General features: G+C 41.7%; 1 protein-coding gene and 1 long non-coding RNA gene across 3 annotated transcripts in view; one reads left to right on the top strand and one right to left on the bottom strand.

Annotated features, from left to right (window-relative positions):
• Positions 1-307: 307 nt before the first annotated feature.
• On the bottom strand, positions 308-12,302 carry LOC136001914 (uncharacterized). Its single transcript, XR_010607860.1, has 3 exons — positions 12,066-12,302; positions 6,570-6,724; positions 308-3,020 (listed from the first exon to the last, which is right to left on the bottom strand). It is a non-coding gene; the product is annotated as an uncharacterized LOC136001914 (long non-coding RNA).
• A 502-nt stretch (positions 12,303-12,804) lies between these two features.
• Positions 12,805-14,293, top strand: part of PTPRD (protein tyrosine phosphatase receptor type D) — a 372,025-nt gene continuing 370,536 nt past the window's right edge. For both annotated transcript variants that reach the window (XM_065657714.1, XM_065657713.1), the window contains exon 1: positions 12,805-12,860. The gene's annotated coding sequence lies outside the window, so the exon portion shown is untranslated. The remainder of the gene's footprint in view (positions 12,861-14,293) is intronic.

Here is a 14,293-nt window from a genome sequence, read left to right as displayed (position 1 = left end):
TGTACTCAGTTCCAAAGCTATTTTATAGGGCAAGAATATCTAAAAAGCTTTGAGAACAGAGTGACAATATTAAGTACTGAAGATGTGATATCCTAAAATACTTTCTTTTGTAGTCATATAATGGCATGATTCAATATAAGGCAATGTTGTTTATGAATTTCATCACTCTTAAATCGTAAAAAAACAATTTAATCCTAAAGTTTATTTATTGGATGATTATATCATAAAGTAGATAAGAATACTCATTAACACACAATATTATTGAATTTCATACATGTAATATGATCTAACAGTAGTGACTCATATTGAATGCATTTAAATACAAAACAATACTATTTAAAAAAAAAAAACAACAACTGGTCACTCTGATCAAAAATAGTTTTCCTAACTATCTCAGCAGTTACTAAAAATAGATGAAGTGACTCATAAAATACATAGGATGGTTTACTGTGGTCACAAATCAATTTTCATAAGGGATTAGTCCAACAGTTCAATTTTTTTCAAATGTTTTAGCAAAGTCTGAAAACAAAGAGCCCTGGAGTGCCTTGTCTGTTGGCAATTAGGAGTTTCTGAAGATATTCTAATGAAATGTCTATATCACAAATGGATTTACCTATGTTAATCATTCTTGGATCTTTGAAACAGAGACAAAATTTGCATTGTTCATTTTTATTTTGACTATTTTGCACTGGGGACATGGCAACCCTGGCTGTACATACAGACGGGGGGACAAGAGGCTGGAGAGCAGCTCTGCAGGGAAGGATCCAGGGATTTTGGTTGACGGCAAGTTGGACATGAGCCAACAGTGTCCTGGCAGCCAAGCGGGACAACCATGTCCTGGGTGCATCCAGCACAGCATTGCCGGCCGGGCAGGGAGGTGATTGTCCCGCTCTGCTCTGCACTGGTGCAACCTCACCTGGAGCACTGTGTGCAGTTCTGGGCACCACAGGATAAAAAGGATATAAAGCTGCTGGAGAGTGTCCAGAAGAGGGCTATGAAGTTGGTGAAGGGTTTGAAGAGGCAGCCATATGTGGAGCAGCTAAAGTCACTTGGTTTATTCAGCTTGGAGGAGACTGAGAGGAGACCTCATGGCAGCTACAGCTTCCTCACAACGGGAGGAGGAGGGGCAGGCACTGATGTCTTTTCTGTGGTGACCAATGACAGAACCCAAGGGAATGGCAGGAAGATGTGCCAGGGGAGGTTTAAGTTGGACATTAGGAAAAGATTCTTCACCCAGAGGGTGGTGGAGCACTGGAACAGGCTCCCCAGGGAGGTGTCACGGCCCCAAGCCTGAGTTCAAGAAGAGACTGGACAACACCCTCAGACACATGGTGTGAGCTGTGTGTGTCATATGCAGGGACAGGAGGTGGACTCAAATCATTGTGGGTCTCTTCCAACTCAGGACATTTTATTATTCTACTCCATGACTATGGTAATTACAAATAGCTTTTTTATATATATCCAGACAAACACATTTTCAGAAACGTAGTTTTGAACTGGATTGTGTCAAGATAGTTTTTACAAACCTGTTTTGATCTGGTATTAAACTCTGGAAAAGAACAGTTATTTATCCTCGGCCATTTGCTGTCATTTTTTTTCCAATCAATAAGCAGCACACAATGTACTAAGTTATTTTTGCAAGTGAGTTTCCCACATTTAAATAGATACCATATATTAACTTAGAATGATAAACTAATGAATGCTTCATGCCTGTGTGCTCTGCCAACAGCAAATAATGAAACCTTTAACCAGGACAACTGACAAAGTTCCAAATTCTTGAGAAGATATTGCAGTGTCATTACTATCCCTGAACATTCACTGCAAGGGGAGATTAAAAATAGAGTTTGCAAATGCAAGCCCTGCTTTCCTATAAAACAAACAAAAACCAAAAAACAACCTTTCTTTTTTGGTCTCCTTAAGATACACAGGGATTTTTTAGGTACTGAATGAATGTAGTCCCAGTTATGTCGACTAGCTAGATCCCACTCTGAGCACTCAGACTTCCAGTGAGGTTTTGTAAGGAGAGTTCAATCACCCTGCTGTATCATGTGCAGAAGAAAACAATTTATATAGAGGAAATGGGAGTGGATCCTGTGTAAATAACAAGGAGGTGGAAATCGCTAAGGTTTTAGCACAGAGCTCTGGGAACACCATCTTGTATTTCTTTAAATGCTTTCCACTTGGTAACAGTATTTTGCATATCTTTGGAATATATTCAGTTCCTATACTCATAAAAATATACACTTCATGGGGCCTTTCAAAAGTTTCAGCAGAACAATTCAGCCTTTAGAGGGAAATGTAACCACATTTTTAATGTCTCTGCTCCTGCAGATGCTTATCCAAGTGCATCACTTTAAATAGAAGACTCACCTCCTTTAGTGTAGTGTTAATGCTAAGAGTATTCTCAGAATTATGTTATGCATAGGCACTGGCATGAGCCTTTGCCTATATAACCTATATGTTACATATTGTATAGGTAATCAATAACATATCTAATACAAAAATTGCAGACAGAGGTACAGAAGTGTGTGCTAAGCTACATACTTAAAGTGTGTATTTTCACTATCTCTGCACAAGAATAGTATTGTATCTTAAGACACAAGTGACTAAAAAAGTTCTCCATTATGCCTCCTTTGAATTGTTTTTCCTTCTGTTTTCTTCAGTTTTGGATAATAGCATGAAATGGTGTACTAAATACAAGGGTTGCAATATACAGCTTTTCAAAACCTGACTGGGGAAGGGCTTTCTGATACTCACAAGACACAAGGTACTTTTTCTTGAACTTCTCTTACTAAAAGACCAGGAACAACTTTAGGTCCTTGGTTTTTTACATATAGAACTACAATTACCATCACTGCTGACAGTGCTAGGTAACTTCCCATGTCTGTACTGCCAGACAAGCTCACAATAACACGGTATGAAAGGAAGTATATGCCAGCCGTGGGAAGCCATTTCTCTATGTTAGTGGAAGCTTTCTGTCTTCCAGATTCCTGAGGTGCTGCTTCTGCAGGTTGGCAGAACTGTAAATAATGAAAGCACATATCATTAATGTAGACCAATCTGAATAATTGGGTAAAGTGAGCACAGACAAATGTTTGTTTTAAGCTAAATCAAATACACATCACAAAAAAGAAATATAGGCCATCCTCACGTGACAGACAACTTTGTTTCAGGAAACAGGTCTGAAAAATACTTAGTAGGGTCATACATAAGCTTACTTGCTCAGTGGCTTACTGTAGCATACAATCCTAGTAAATACAAACAATCTTCGAAATTTACTTTTGTGTTTGAATTTCTTTCCTTTTGCTTTCTTATTATTTAAAATTAAATGATTATTTATAAACGTATCTCAATTCGGATGGTTTCTCATATCCATAATCTTCACATCATCTAGATCTATCAGAGTAGGAAGAGGAAGCATGTCTCCTACTGCAGACATGTCTGCCTTTTTCTGCTTAGTAATGCCTGAATAAAGAGGCCAAAATATTTGTTAGGGTATGATGGACAGCATCCTGGTAGCGTTGAACACAGGACCAACTGCTGTGGTGTTTACAAGCCCTGGTAACTGATACGGGGTTGACAAGTCAGTAGAACCTCTGACATTTGAAAGTATTGGACTGGTAGAAATATCGACAAACATTCTTTCCTTTAATTTTTTGTCTCTTCATGAATGTTGTTCGAAACACATGGGAACACTCTTGGGGTTCTTCCTGTCTGGTGTTTGAGGAATGATCAGGTAAAATAACAATCCTTGCTGAGGAAAAAATATTTAAGTTGCAGCTTTATTTTTGCTGTAACTGAAACACCTGTTTTCCCTCCCTGATTGCTTTTTAGTGAAACCATATGCAAAATAATGTTCATAAATCCAGCACTTACCTGCATCCAGAAAACAAGTGCAAGCCTCCTCCCTCTTTATTTTTAAAAACTACTATGTGGCACAGAAAGTGTCCCACTGAAAGTACTTCACCACATCCCAAGTTTGTCTTGTTTTCTTTAATCTCTGCAAGAGTGTGTGAGTGTGTGTGTGTGTGTGTGTGTGTGTGTGTGTGTGTGTGTGTAAAAAGACACACAATTCATGTAATGGAATGAGATAATGATTTATCTCTTGGTAGCAAACTAATTGTTTTAGGTCATACTGATGGCACTCAGTATATTGTTGAAAATGCTGAGAGCATAATTACAGGAAGACACCTCCATCTTCACTATCCTCAGTGCATTTTGCCACCTTGGGAGTCAGTACGTAAAGAAAAAAGATCACAGCATTCTTTCAAGCTGCACTTTTAAATAGTCTCTGCTCGTGTAAGTCCACAAAACCAGCTGCTGCTCACTAGAGTCTGCACCAATGAACTGTTATAAATGCCATGAGTTTTGGCATGTTATTTACAGTGAATTATGCAAATCCTAGGATTCCTATCTCCTTTATTATGTGAAAATGGGGGTTAATTATTCCAATTGTATTTGAGTTAACATCCTTCTGATCCCAAGACCACTGCTGTTCTTGACAGAGGACAGCTTATGCCTTCCACTACTGCTTCTGAAGACCCCCAATATAATATTATATTAGGTGATTTCATACTTAGAACCAGATAAGATAGCAACATACACTATTCTTCCCTTTGGTGTTCCATCTCCTCAAAATCTTGAAGAAAAACAGCTTCCAAATATTAGCTATGTCACCTCCTTCTGAGATCAGTCTTGCACCTTCCAGCACCAAAATCAGTTGGATTTAGGCAAGGAGATGTGGAACAACACATAGGCAACCAAGGATTTAGGTACTGAATGCCATATCAAGAAGAAATACCCAGTGGGATACCCTGTGTTCAAAACTGCTCCCTGTCTCACTGCCTCTAGCTTCTGAAGGATGTCTTGTAGAACAGTGTAGTTACTGGTTGCAATAAAACCATGTATATTGTTGGATGGCATTTTGCTACAGCCTTCTTCACAACATGATCTCAAAAAAATGCAGCTTAGGTAGGAACAAAACCTATTTAAACATTGTCACAAAACCAAACGAGTTCACAGAGCTTTCACTTTCAAGTGAAAGGAAGTGAAAGTAAGTCTGGAGAAGGAACAGTCACTATTTCTTTGTCTCCTTCTATTCTTTAAAAAAAGTCATAACTGCATCCTTTAATATGCAGAACCTACTTGAGATTAAAAACATGAATCATGTTGCTATCATTCCATAAACACTGGAGCTGAAATTTATTGCCTCTGTTTTGTTCTTTGTGCCTTCTCAGTAAAGAAATCAAATGAGAAAATACCAGCAAATTCTTAGATTGCGGATTTCATTCCACCAGTTCGTGTTTGTGCTAGCTTCGGCCTATATAAAAAATTATATGGAGGTCATTGAACTATATTGGCATCCTAAAAAGACGTCTGCTGAAGTTCATAACAAATGGGTTGTCATTTTTATAACAGAACGTTGGAAAGTTTTTTTCTCTTGTTGAAAAATAAATCATCTGTTTAGAAAACTGTGACTAATACGTGATTTCCCTCACAGGGCTAGTTTAATGTGGAAGTGTATTTTTCAACATCGAAACACAAAGGACTTGGCACCCCAGTTTGCTAATAATCTGGATTCAATACAACAGATTTAATCTTTCCATTCCTTTTTCATGAATAACTTATTTGGCTAAAATATAGATTTTTTTCTTGCGGTCCTAATTTCTGTTTTAATTGAATTGCTGAGAATGAAAATGATTAGAGAATGTTGTGTGGTGAGCAGATTTGTTTGGATAATGTGGTTCAACACCTCTTGTTCTGCCCAAAGTACACAGTCTTCCTTAAAAGGATGAGATAGTGCATAGCTTATACTAAATTCTGTAACAGTGTAAATGTTCAGTGGGGTTGCATTCTGTGATTAATAGATGGGATGGAAGGAAACAAACTGAAACGATTGAAAGGTAATATAAACAGAGTGGTTATAAGTGAAACATTTTTTCTGTTTCAGTGAAATTCAGTTATCTGTCTATACATGTCAGTTGAGGTCATACTGTAGAAGTGTTCCTTTTGGTATTGGAATTCATAGAATTTGCAATATATTATATTTTATACTGAAAATAAGGTGAACACAATACTCATGAAAAGTGCGGATTTATAGCACTCTAGACTAAAGACTGGATGAGTTTTTATCTAGAATTACCTGCCAATAAACATGTGGCTAGCTCTCAGGCAACCTCATTTACTAATGAGAGTCTTTGTCTTGAATATAATTGTCAATATGATACCATTTTTGTATGTGAACACTTGGCCACTAAAAGTTGAGCTGAAACTCTTCCTAATCATACAGTGATAATCAAGTCACTTTTCTGCATTTTTAAGATGCAAACACATTATCTGAAGCTAATGGGAGTTATATTGGTGGAAAAAAATTAATTGAATCTGTGCAAATTGATCAGATTCAACAGAAGAGGTTTAAACTTGGCCATCCTGACATGCACTTAAAGCCAAGACAGAGCATCATAGGGTCCACTCTAGTAAAAAATCCTTCTTTTGGTCCTGTAGATATTTATCAATATTGTCACTGAAATATTTATAGGCACACAGCAACGATGACTTTAAAATATTACCTGTAGGTAACTGTAGACAGAAAGATGCTGAGAAGAACTTTCTTTATTTTTCTTGTCTATTTTCCCATTTTATCTTGCAAGGTTTCATAATGCAGCATCTCTGCTAGCAGAGTCCATATCTTGCCTCTCAGTGCTTGTCTATGTCTCCTGATTTACTACAAGAAAGGAGGCAACATAAGAGGAATGGAGAAACACTTCCTCCCTCAGATGACTGAACAGCTTATTCCATAACACTCCTATATTCAAGAAGAAAATGGTGCAAGGTTAGGAAATAAAGACTTCTTCTCCTCCCTCTAACTCCGTGCGCAGCCCCCAGACAGTACTGCACTGCCATATACAACATCACGACCTGAACCTCCTTGAGGTTTGGCAGGAGGAAACAAACATTCAGATTTAAGAGGCTTCACTTGGACCAGCTGTTGTTAGTTTGTGAGATTCTCTGTTTTCTACAAAGTGTTTTCAGAAACTTCTATATAAAAGAAGCTATGTAAACCAAACAACAGTGTCTCCTTAGAACTCAAAAGCCACTGTTCAATAAAAGATTGAAAAAATAATTCAGTTCCATGAATCAGTTACGGCATTAGTATCTTCCTCTTGCTCCTGAGTTTTAAAATACGTGAATTCAGTTACTTGCACATTAAGTAGTGTTATACACACTGTGATCTTTACCTATGGGTGCAAAACAGTGCCTGTAGTCTGCCTAGTGCATGTTGAGCAATCATGAAATAATCACACACTAAGTAATGCATGTATCTCTTTCCATCTGGTCACTGTAAAACCTGTGAACTAGCAGGATGTCATTAAGCTATTTATTTTTCTTTATTGGATACAATTTTCCACTTCTAATATTAGAAAATATTCCCGATATTCTGGTCCTAGCTCTTTGCTGCTGTCATTAAAATTTAGGGCTACCTTTTTCCCCAGAAGGCTACGTTTTGAAACCTGAAGAAAACAAAGAACAAAAACCCCCATCGACTGTACTGTATTCAAATTGAAAGCAAATCTTGATGCAGACCTCTTGCACCTGTGTGCGTACATACGTTACATACATATGCATGATTTTTTAAGAAAAATACCACCAGATTGTGTTCTGTATTTTAAGTATATTCTTTCTAAATCGTTAGCAGTGTTCTCACCACATCTGAGATACTTCAAATACTCTAGAAGTAAAAGACAAAGCTGTCTCCTCTATCTACAAATCTTATTTACAGCTTTCCCTACATATGCTGCTGTTTATTTTCAGTTTGTGGCATATACTCTAGCGGACTCTGATAAAGCTGGTCCTGCTTCATCATCTCCAAGTCCCTGCAGATTTTTGTGTGATTAATTACTAGTTTTCTAGGCCTCTTGCTCTTTTCAGTTAAAAACCAAAAACAAACACCAAAACATAGTACAAAAATCTAGTGTGACAAGTTGTTCCCAAGAAGCTGAAACAACCAAGTCCAATTTTCATTGCCTTTATGTGCTGCATCACCTGATTCCACAACCTTTTTCCCATCAGCTAGCTTTGGTCTGTGGTAGGGCATGTGGTGTGACTGACTTGGTGCAATGAATGGGCTGGGACGAGCGTGCAAAGCAGCCTGCTTGTCTCCTTCATCCGCCAAACCCCTATTTCCACAGAAGAAAGATCAGAACAGGGTTTGAGACCTGTAGGATATGAGACCTGAATGCTTCTCTGGAATGGACTTAAAATGTGCTGGCACATATAGAAGTTGTTTGGAATGCCAAGAGGATCAGGCAAGTGTATAAAGCCTCATCTCTTTAAATGACAGCAGGGGAAAAAATAGCAAACATGGCAAAAATGATAATAAAAAACTACGTTTAAAATCACTTTCTTCTCCATACCTCTGTCTCCAGCTACCTAAGTTTCAGCACTTAAAAGATTTATATGAATCACAAATGTTTACACAATAAAGATAGTACTGAGGATGTCTGCTGAGATACTAAATCAGAATTTAAAAGATGCGTACTCAAACTGTGTTAGCTGAATAGATTTTTGCATATAGACAATACATATTTACTTGCCTAGTAGTATTTTATTATCTTTAATAACAGAAGCTCACAGTGTCTGTGGCTTACAAACAAGAATCTTCAGTATCAGTACAGCAACTCCGGAACACTTCTCACAATCATTTCGTAAGGCAATTCTTAATATATGCATTACTGCAGTTTTGTGACAAATCATCTGCTAGATTTCAGCCAACAGCTTGCCATATGTTCATCATAAAAAACTGTAATATTTGTCCATCAAAATGCATGCAACAACAAAAAAATGGAGAGGCAACTACAGACTAACCTTTCTGGTCCCTCTCGTCTCCCCTTCCCTTCCTGATCTTGCTGTGTAGCAACCCAATGTCCACTGGTTCCAGTTGTTAATGGAATGTCCTACCATGCTAAAGAGCTTAGTGGGATGCCATTTACCAGGGACGCAAGCAACAATCCAAGGCAGAACAGCCAAGAGGAAAATAATACTGTGGACTATTAATAGAATACTATCTAATATATGAAATTCATGAGACTGAGACATGAAAGAGTATGACTGGTCTTTTACTTGAAGAGCTACAACAAAAGTCAAAGTATGGTCGCAGGTAGGTGTTCACATGAACAGAAGGGAGGTCGACCCTTTCCTCTCCTTCCTATGAATTTTAAACATGCATTCACATTTAAACACGCTTCACATCAAACTTGCACTGCTAGTATGTAGCCTCAATGAAGACACTGAAAGCAGCTGCATGAGCAGGAAGAACAAAATTTAAACCGTTAACTTTGAATGATGAGAGAAAGATGTCTGCTTTTATAAAAACGCTGAGGGAATACATGATACTTAATTCCCAATGACATAAAAGAACCTTCTCCCTTCCACCTTTAAAAAAAAAAAAAAAGATTAACAACTTCCAAACCTAATTTAATTACGATCTTAGAGACTGTTCAGTGTTTTACAGGAAACATTTCAAAGTTAATAAAACGTGTAAATGTTTTTCCAGTTCAGTGCTGTACTAACCTTAAGAGTAACATACTGCTGCAATCTTGGCAAAAATAGAACACCAAGGTAGAATGTTGTGTTTGAATGTTTTACGTATTTCAGGAAAAAAAAAAATCCAGTTTAATGAGTAGTTTGTAGCAGATGAATTAAGCTTCTTGTTGTGCTATCTCCTCTTAATGGGGAAGGAATGTTAAACGTATATTACCAAACCACATACATATAATACATTTATGTATGTACATGTTTACATGGCTATCTTAAGTATAAAATTTGTGCTACTGATAACAAGTGATGATATGTGCTAGAGCAACACTAAGTATACAGTGTTTTAATGCTGCTTCATGAATTTATTACTTTTTCTTTTTTTTTTGCTTTCCCATGACTACAAAACCTGGAGATCTCATAAATAATATTCATAAGATCTGGTTTTAATAGTACTATAGAAAGAAACACATTTATTCCTAATGTGTACTGTGATACAGACTGAACAGAAGGAAGAGCTACACAACCTGCTTATGACTCTAAGATAATGGAAAGCTAAATGTAGTCCCAAAACTCACATCCACATTGTGATACCACATGAAAAATATAAAATGCGTGCGTTTATTGCTCAATTCTTCAATGTCATGCAAGGATCACAGCATGAAGAGCACTAAAACAGCTAAGTATACTGATAAAAACTGCTGGGATATAACATTAAAACCTGAAATACCTATTTAGTACTGCCATTCTGAAGCAAATACAACCCTGCAGTCATTTGAGTCAAAGGGGCAAAGGTGAGGATTTAATTGTTGCTTTTATTTAACCACATTTATTACGATAAAGATAAAACAGTGTTTTGCCCACCTTTTGATTTTTGCTGTTTTACTTTGGAGCCACAGTTGCTTGTTGAAAAGTTACTCTTCTACCGAATACTTCTTTTTGACAAGATAAAAAGTAGTCATCCATGCTACATATAATATATTAACCTTTTAATACAAAGCAATCTTTTTACAAAGCCATTCTGTATTTTGAAAGATACTATTTGGAAAGGACTAGTTCTCCTTTAAGTGTAAGGTTACTTGGAGGACCATTTTTCCTGGTGAAACTGGCAGTGTCAAAAGAAGACAGCAATTTATAGGACTTGGGGAAAACAAGGTTTATCTTCACTTCCATCAGCCTTCATGTTGGCAGCACTACCTTCCAGGGGATGATAAAATATGATTACATGACAGAAAATACATAAATCCCTCTCCTTGGCAGAAAAGTAGCAATTATCTGCAATGAACTTTGCATGGACCACCAAGACTGATTTCAGAATCAGGGATTACACAGCTTGATCAAGCTGCAGCAAAGTCAGCACTAAACTCAGGACAAGGTAATACCTCAACGCAGCTTCACATATGCGGAAGCCAGTAAGCCAATTTTTGTGGCATCTATCTTAATGGGGTCTTGTCACCATAATAATTGACTAGTGCTTTTTGTATTTGTCTTAACACTTTACCCCCATTTTACATAGGAGAAACCACGGCATGGAAGGCATAAATTCTAGGCTTCTGAAGAAGGTTAGAAGCCAACAAGGGAGGTTTTCCAAAGTACTTCTCACCTAAATCGTTTTGTTTTCACCTGCGTGCAATGTGCTGTTCCTTCTTTGCGGGGACAAGACAGTATGGTGTAAGAAAAGCAGGGACTTTTTTTAGCACCACAGCACGATACCAATTGCAACAAGTAACACATGGTGTCAACCAGCATGAAATCTGACCATTCTTCAGGAGGAAAATTAGGGACTTGCGATACACAAGCTTGATTGAATAAGTAAATATCCCTTTATAACACCCTTGGCGACACGCCACTTGGACTGGCAGACCCGATAACCCCCGGCGATTTAACTAGCCGGGTGCAAACCCGGACAAGAAGTTACGCATTTCAAGTCCGGTCGTTCTCACTTGTCCTGGGAAGTTTTGGGAGAAGAAGACAACGGGCAGCGCTGCTCGCCACAGGCTGGCGCCCGCAGCCCTCGGGACCGGCCTCCGCCCCACTCGTGTGCCCCCGCCCCCACCGGGTCGGTGTGGTCGTGGGCGCCTTCCGCGCGCAGCCGGGCGGGGGGCGCCCCCCCGGGCCGGCGTGGAGTGACGTCATCCTCCCCTCCTCCACCCGCCGGGCGCGCGTGGGTGTCCGTGTGCGGGTGTCCCCGCGCCGTGTGTGGCTCCTGTTCGCGGCCAGCCCGCGGCCCGGGCTGGGGCAGGCGCTGCCCGGCTCGCCTCCCCATGGCTCCTCCGCTCCCCCCCGCACATACACACACACACACACGCACGCACGCACGCACGGGCCCCTGAGCTCCGCAACAAGCTTTCCCTAGCACTTGGGGCCATACAGATCCTGTGATATACACAGCATAAGAGGATTAAAAAAGAAAAAAAAAACCCCAACACACACACACAAAAAAACCAAACAAAAAACACCAAAACCTCCACCAAAACCTAAAACCCACTAAACACAGAACAACCCGCAAAAGCAAACCCACAACAACAAACCCACGAGACGAGAGAGCGTCGTCTCCACCAGTGCACCAACGGCGTCCCCGTCCTCCCCCGGAGGAGCCAGGCGGGGTGGGGGGAGGGTTGCTCGTGTTTCAGCTCTCGAGGACGGTTTCTGTGGATCTTCCCTGCGTCTCTGCCCACCCCGCTCCGCCCGCCCCGTGCCCTCTTCCCTCGCTTTTGTTTGCACTGCACTTTTTTCTGGTGGGGTGGGCGGGAGAGTGGGGGGAGCCCGGGGGGGCGACCTCTCTGCTACTTGTAGCAAAAGGATCGGCTAAAAGACGCCAAGGAAGGAAAGAAAAGGAAGGAAAAAAAAAAAAAAAGAGTGAAGGGGGAAGGAAGAAGGAGAAAGAGGGAGGAGAAGGAGGAGGAGGGGAAACGGAGCAGCAGCTCGGGAACAGAGAGCGCGCCTGGGAGCAGCAGCAGCCGCTGCGGCCGCAGGAAGAAGAAAAAGAAAAGAAGAGCGGAACAGAGCAGAGCGGAGGAGAGGTGGCGCTGGCAGGAGGAGGCAGGCGGGGACCTGGCTCTTCTGGATGCTGGATTTTCGGAGTCTCGGTGACTCTCTCCTGCTCCCCGGCGCTGGACTGTGAGAGACACGCACCAGCGCCAGGCAGCAGCGGCGGGGGGTTCCGCTCGTAGCTGCTGCTGCTGCTACGGAGCTTGGATTAAATCGGCCGCCCCGGAGACGAGCGGGAGCAGCGGGAGGAGGTAGAGGTGGCGGCGGCGGGAAGCGGCGGCGGGCGGGCAGGCGGCGGCGGCGGCTGCTGGAACCGGGGGAGCCAGCATGACCAGGTAACTGCCCCGCTTCTGACCCATTTTTTGTCCCCCCGCCTCCGCTCTCTCTTTGCCGCCTCTTTCGGCGCGTTTGTGCGTATGAGCGTGCATAAAAATGTGTGTGTGTGCGTGCGTGTGTGCAGCCCGGCACACATGTGCCTCACACACAACTCTCCCCCTGGATGCCCCGGGGCTCCCCCGCGGCCGTTGCCCACCCGCTCCTCTCTCCTCTCTCCTCTCCGCCGGGTCTCAGCCTGGCGGCGAGGCCTGCGAGCGGAGCGAGGGGAGCTGCGGTGCGGGGACGGGGGATGGGGCAGGGTGAGGGCGAGTGATGGATCGGAGTCGACGTTTCCACTGAATGCCACTGTACACGGGCGGGGGGGAGGGGAGAGGGGGCTACACCAATTACGCTCTGGCTGTTTGCTTTGGCGAGCGAATTATTAATATTAATTAATTTCTTTATTCTAACGCGTGGGGAGGAGGGGTAGTGTAGCAGGGGTGAGAAGCGAGGCGCCTGCCGCTGGAGAGGGGGTGTGGGGGATCGGGCGCCCGGTAGAGACCCCGGCGCCGGTCTGAGGAGGGCTCCCTCCTCCTCCTCCTTCTCCTCCCCCTTCTTCTTCTGCTCCACGGCGGAGCGGGGAGGCACGGAGATGCGAAGCTTTTCACAGGTTAGGCTTTTAATTTCTTTGTTTACTTTGTCAAAACCACTTGAAAGGTAGCACATCGGGCTGAAAACTCCGTTTTCCGAGCGCTTACAAAGGGGGTCTCGAATTTGTTCAGCAAACTTGGCAGCTCCCTCTGCGCCGTCTGCCCGTGCGAGCAGGCACTCCTCTCTGCTACAACGGGGTTCTCCCAGGCTAGCAAATAGACCGGTTGTTTCTTTCTACCGAATTCCTTATTTTCCCTGTTTTCTGTCCCCTCCCTCTCCGACAGAACTAGATAATTTACTTTTTAAGTGATTACCACTCGCCCTTGCATGTACGGCTTTTGAATGTCTGCTCCTCCTTGTTACTTCTCCAGGCTGCTGTCATGCGTATTTTATTCTTTTGACTGGCCTTGACTGGCCTTTGTACAGTTGCTGCCTCGTGGAAGGATGGCAGCTTCTTTATTGTGCTTGCCATGTCCATATTCTCGGTCTTGACATACATAGAAGGGTCATTTTATTTACGTGAGTAGTTAGCGTTTTATGTGTTCCTTCACTTGTGGCTTGAGAAGGCATTACATTGGGGATGAGTCTTGTAGATGCTGATTTGCTTTGGAGTTTCCTGTTTGCAGACATGAGTATTTTTGGTGAAGCTTGCATTCTCTTAAACTTAGGATTGATGTGAGAAGTCATGATTGCCTTCTCAGCCTTTCAGTGATCGCTTCCAACATACCTTTTGTTCATGCACAAGGAACTTGTGTAATATCAGGACATTTATTGGGAATTTTGATGGGGAGATGGAAAAATC

This window comes from Caloenas nicobarica, chromosome Z, assembly GCF_036013445.1.
Source record: "Caloenas nicobarica isolate bCalNic1 chromosome Z, bCalNic1.hap1, whole genome shotgun sequence".
In the NCBI taxonomy this organism is placed as follows: Eukaryota; Metazoa; Chordata; class Aves; order Columbiformes; family Columbidae; genus Caloenas; species Caloenas nicobarica.
The sequence above is the reverse complement of the archived record's forward strand: the minus strand, read 5'-3'. Positions and strand labels throughout refer to the sequence as shown.